This window comes from Nuphar pumila, chromosome 1 (assembly GCF_984573655.1).
Source record: "Nuphar pumila chromosome 1, dmNupPumi1.hap1.1, whole genome shotgun sequence".
NCBI lineage: Eukaryota > Viridiplantae > Streptophyta > Magnoliopsida > Nymphaeales > Nymphaeaceae > Nuphar > Nuphar pumila.
The window spans coordinates 81793349-81799362 of NC_143249.1; the positions used below are offsets into that span (position 1 = coordinate 81793349).

Genomic DNA, 6014 nt, shown 5'->3' on the forward strand with positions numbered 1-6014 from the left:
CTAGGATTCACGAAGACATCAACAACTAAACGTAGCTCTATTCTTTTTAAACTCATTTTTCTAAAACATCTTTCCATTGCTTATTTCTTTCATAAAACATACTGTGCATACTTATACAAAAGTGATTCAAAATTTTCTAACAATCAAATACTATCTTTTTTTTGAAATTTCTCATAAATAACTACTCTATTTGAATCAGTTCAGAAAAAAAAAAATTTTATGGGGCTTAAAAATTTATAAACTGTTAGATTATGCCAAAAACAATCATATATGCTACAACTTGTTCTCAAATGCCTACTTTAATTACCAGTCATACAAAAAATTTTGAAATTTTTGTGTGCATGCATCTAAACCACCCCCCCATGCTTGAATGACACTGTCCCTAGTGGCATACAAAATGAATAAAAATGTAATGCAAATGCACACTAAAAGACACTAACAAAAATATGGGAGAAAGGATAGATACAACCTGATTTGCACTAAGCTTCTGAAGTTGATTTGCATCTGATCTTTGAATTCTTTGAAAGCACTTCTCTGTACCTGGTAACTGATACACTAAATGTTAAATTCATCCTGCATACATCAAAACACACATTAGCACATATGAAATGAAATACTGAATAAAGAAAAATACTGAAATGAAAAACAAATTAATGTACACATGATACATCCCTCTGGTCGAATCCTCATGCCTTCGTGAGATGCACTATCTCACACTCACCATCCTGCAAGGCATCTGAAATGAAGGGCTTCAATCTTTGCCCATTTACCTTGAATGTACCTTGGGTCATAGGATCGAATAATGTCACTGCTCCATGAGGAAATACTTCTTTCACAATGTAAGGACCTGTCCATCTCGATCTCAACTTCCCTAGGAATAAATACAAACGAGAATTATATAACCACACTTTCTGCTCTGGCTCAAACACTTTCCTGACAATATGCTTATCATGAAATGCTTTCGTGCGAGCTTTGTATAATTTGGCATTCTCATACGCATCATTCCTGAGTTTCTCTAATTCTGAGAGCTGTAGTGCTCTCTCTTTGCCAGCCTGGGTGAGATCAAAATTCAATTTCTTGATAGCCCAGTACGCTCTATGCTCTAGCTCGACAGGAAGATGGCATGCTTTCCCGAATACAAGGCGATACGGGGACATGCCAATGGGAGTCTTGAATGCAGTTCTATATGCCCAAAGTGCATCATCTAAGCGCTCGGACCAATCCTTGCGGTCCGGACGAACTGTCTTTTCTAAAATTCGCTTAATCTCCCTATTGGACACTTCCACCTGTCCACTAGTCTGCGGATGATATGGAGTGGTAAATCTATGATTGACAGAATATCTTCTCAGCAGAGAAGCTATCTGTACATTCCTAAAATGCTTGCCACCATCGCTAATCATCGCACGTGGCACCCCAAAACGACTGAAAATGTTGTGCTTAATGAACTTAAGCACTACTCTATGATCATTGGTCTTGGTTGCCACAGCCTCGACCCACTTGGACACATAATCAACCGCCACCAGAATGTATAAATTTCCGAATGAAGGCGGAAATGGTCCCATGAAATCAATGCCCCAAACATCAAAAATCTCGACTATCAAAATCGGAAGTAAGGGCATCATGTCCCTCTTGGACATGTTCCCAATCTGCTGACATCGAAGACATCGCCTACAGAACTCATGAGCATCCCTGTGGAGTGTGGGCCAATAAAATCCCGACTGCAAAACCTTTGCAGCCGTCTTCCTACTGCTAAAATGTCCTCCACAGGCTAATGAATGGGAAAAATTCAGAATGGACTGGTACTCCTCCTCCGAAACACATCTCCTAATGATCTGATCTGCACAATATTTGAACAGCTCTGGTTCATCCCAATAATAGTGCCTCACCTGAGATAGGAATCTCTCACGCTCATTCTTGTTCCAATGCTCAGGTATCTGCCTCGAAACCAGATAGTTCACAATATCTGCAAACCAGGGTAACTGCGATGTACTGACTGTCATGATCTGCTCGTCGGGGAAAAAATCACTGATCGGCCTCTGATCCTGCGTGGTCACTATGATCAGTCTGGAAAGATGGTCTGCTACTACATTTTCGCTTTCCTTCTTATCTCGAATCTCGAGATCAAACTCTTGTAGTAGTAGAACCCAATGAATCAATCTCGGTTTGGTGTCTTTCTTATTCAACAGATATTTCAATGCTGCATGGTCAGAATAGACAACCACCTTCGAACCGAGTAAATAGGACCTAAACTTATCCAATGCGAAAACTACTGCAAGTAACTCCTTCTCTATCGTGGTATAATTCATCTGGGCATCAGATAGAGTTCTACTCGCATAGTAGATCACATAGGGTTTCCTATCAACGCGTTGTCCTAGAGTAGCCCCCATAGCATAATCAGATGCATCGCACATAATCTCAAATGGAAGAGTCCAATCTGGAGGTCTCAAAATAGGTGCAGTAATCAAGGCCTCTTTGAGAATCTCAAAGGCCTTCATACAATCCTCACCAAAAACAAAGGGCTGGTCTTTCTCCAATAAAGTGCAAAGCGGTCGAGAGATTTTGCTGAAATCTTTTATGAACCGCCTATAAAATCTCTCATGCCCTAAAAATGATCGAATCTGCCTCACAGAGGTGGGTGGAGTCAAACGAGAAATGGATTCCACCTTCACTCTGTCAACCTCAATACCACGCTTGGACACAATGTGTCCTAGCACAATCCCCTCTTGGACCATAAAATGGCTCTTTTCCCAACTCAGGACGAGATTTGTCTCCGCACACCTACTCAATACTCGAGTAAGTTTTTGGAGGCAATCTTCAAAAGAAGAGTCATAAACTGAAAAGTCGTCCATGAAAACTTCCATCACATCATTAATCATGTCCGAGAAGATAGCAAGCATGCACCTCTGAAAAGTAGCTGGGGCATTACAGAGCCCGAACGACATACGTCTAAACGCAAAGGTGCCATAAGGACATGTAAATGTGGTCTTCTCCTGGTCGTCAGGATGGACAGCTACCTGATTGTATCCTGAATATCCATCTAGAAAGCAGTAGTAGCTTTGCCCTGCGAGTCTCTCTAAGATCTGATCAATGAATGGCAATGGGAAATGATCTTTCCTAGTTGCCACATTCAGCTTCCTATAATCGATGCAGACTCGCCATCCTGTGGTGGTTCTCATCGGAATTCTCTCACCCTTCTCGTTCTCAACCACAGTGAGTCCTGACTTCTTCGGGACAACCTGAATCGGACTGACCCACTGGCTATCAGAAATAGGGTAAATGATTCCGGCATCCAACCACTTCACCACCTCGTTCTTTACTACTTCCTTCATGTTGGGATTTAGCCTTCTCTGCATATCCCTAAATGGCTTGACTTCCTCATCACAATGGATTCTATGCATACAGAATGAAGGATCAATCCCCTTCAGATCAGCAACTCCCCAGCCAATCGCTGCCTTGTGCTCTCGAAGAATAGTCAGCAATCTCTGTTCCTGCTCCTCAGTGAGCAGGGATGAGATGATCACAGGCAGAGTCTTATCATCTCCGAGATAAGCATACTTGAGTGAATCCGGTAAGGGTTTCAGCTCAAGTTTCGGAGGTGACTCGATCGAAGATTTGGCGGGGGTCTCTGCAAGTGGTGGAAGAGTCTCAATGACTGCTCCCCAAGGTGGTCTCTTCGACGACACTCTAGACACATCTACACTATCTATACCACCATTCTTCTCTATATGGTACAAATCTAAAGAATCCTCAGTAATGTACAACTCGGGCTGCTTCTCCACTAACTCATGTGCAATATCTACATGAAAGCAGTCCATGTCTCCCGCTGGTCCCATCGCGGCATTGAAAATATTCAGCTTGACTTTCCGATTGCCGAATGAGATATCCATGGCTCCGGTCCTACAGTTTATGCATGCATTGGCAGTCGCCAAGAATGGTCTGCCCAAAATGATCGGAGTCTGGTGCTGGCTATCCACTCCTTCCATATCCAGAATAATGAAATCGACTGGAAAATAAAAGTCATCCACATTAACTAGCACGTCCTCCAAGACACCTCTCGATACCTTGACAGAACAATCTGCCAGTTGAAGTGTAATAGGAGTCGATCTCATCTCTCCTAGCCCGAAAGAATCAAAGAAATACCCGGGCAGAATGTTCACACTTGCTCCAAGATCGAGCAATGCGCGTTCTATCCGGATGTTCCCTATGGTACACGCAATGATAGGGGCTCCAGGGTCCTTGAGCTTTGGTGGTGTCTGATGCTGAAGTACTGAACTCATCTGCTCAGTTAGATGGACCCTGTTAGGAACTCTCTCTCTAGATTTACGCTTCTGCGTACATAGTTCCTTCAGGAATTTGGCATATGCCGGCACCTGCTGAATCGCATCGAGCAAAGGTAGGTTGATCTGCACATGCTTGAAGATGTCAAGCATGTCCTGGATCTTCGCACCTTGCTTCCCTCTATATCTAGGAGACTCTAATGCTTTGGGATAGGGTGGTGGGGGAATATACTCTGCTGGCTCCTCTTTGTGAGAAGGCTCACTCCTATCCTTCTTATTCTCTGAGGATGAAGATGATGATGATGAAGATAATGAAGATGATGAAGATGATGATGGAGATGGGCATGATAATGATCGTTGAGCCGAAGTAGGTGAAACAATGGTCTCTGGCTCTTCTATCCTCTCTCTACTCTCTCGCTCTCTGCTCTCGACGTGATACTCACGTCCACTCCTCAGGGCCATAACAGATTTGGCCTGCTGCTGTGTCTCAGTATGAAATAGGCCTCCAGTCATCTGGTCCTTGCCCTTAGGGTTCATGACAGCCTGACTCGGTAATGTACCCTCAGGTCTCCTACTGATAGCCTCAGCTAACTGTCCCATTTGCGACTCTAACTTCGCAATGGACTGCGTATGTGAGCTCAATATCTGGCTACACTTATCGAAGGCGTTCTGATTAGAGGTTTTCACCTCTTGGAATGCCTGGAGAAGTCTCTCCTCGAAAGATGTCTGCGAGGCAGACTCCTGCTGAATCGGGGGAGTGACGGAAGAAGAAGAAGACTGAGAATAGCTCGGTCTCTGGAATGGCTGAGTAAAAGATGGTTGCCGAACTGGCTGAGAGGATGTAGGCATCTGCATGGAAGACTGTGGATTCTTCCATGAAAAAATGGGATGGTTACGCCAACCCGGATTATATGTCGATGAAAATGGGTTATTCGGCGGTCTGACGTAACCCTGAGCTGCCTGAACTTGTTCATGAACAAATTCAGGGTACTGAGCTACCGAAGGGCACTCAGTGATCTCGTGTGCCGGACTGGCACAAAGAGTACACACCTGCTGTGTAGTGGATGGTCCTGAGAGAAGCTGGTCCAGCTTCTGAGCAATCATGTCTACCTTGCACTGTAGTGCAGTAGATGGACCAATCTCAAGACCACCAGCTTTCTTCTGAATGCTGGGTGTGGCTCTATCCGAATGAGAGCTCGAAGCATGGTGGAGTGAATTCTCGGCCAATGTATCAAATAGCCTCCATGCTTCGTTCTCGCTCTTCAGCATGAATGTCCCTCCACATGAAGAGTCGATCATCTGACGATTCTTGTCAGACAATCCATCATAGAAGCTCTGCACCAGTTGCCATTTCGGAACCTGATGATGGGGACATTTCTGGAGGAGATCCTTCATTCTCTCCCAGGTCTCATGAAAGCGCTCACCATCTAGCTCTGAAAAGCTAGTGATGGCTCTACGATATTGGTTCGTACGACCAATGGGAAAATATTTCCGAAGAAACTCCTGTTGCAATTGATCCCAGGACTCTATTTCTACAGAATCTAAGGACTTTAGCCAATACTTGGCTTTGTCCTTCAATGAGAAAGGGAATAGAGTCAATCTCAAAGCATCATCGTCGAAATTTTGTATCTTTACTGTAGAACAGATTTCGAAGAATTCATCTAAATGCCGGTAGGGATCCTCGTGACTAAGGCCATAAAAGGATGGAAGCATCTGAATAATGCTGGCCTTAATCTC

General features: G+C 43.9%; 1 non-coding gene across 1 annotated transcript; it reads left to right on the forward strand.

Moving 5' to 3' along the window:
• The first annotated feature begins 5633 nt into the window (after positions 1 to 5633).
• LOC149849045 (small nucleolar RNA R71) lies at positions 5634 to 5744 on the forward strand. Its single transcript, XR_016426561.1, has one exon. It is a non-coding gene; the product is annotated as a small nucleolar RNA R71 (small nucleolar RNA).
• Positions 5745 to 6014: the final 270 nt, after the last annotated feature.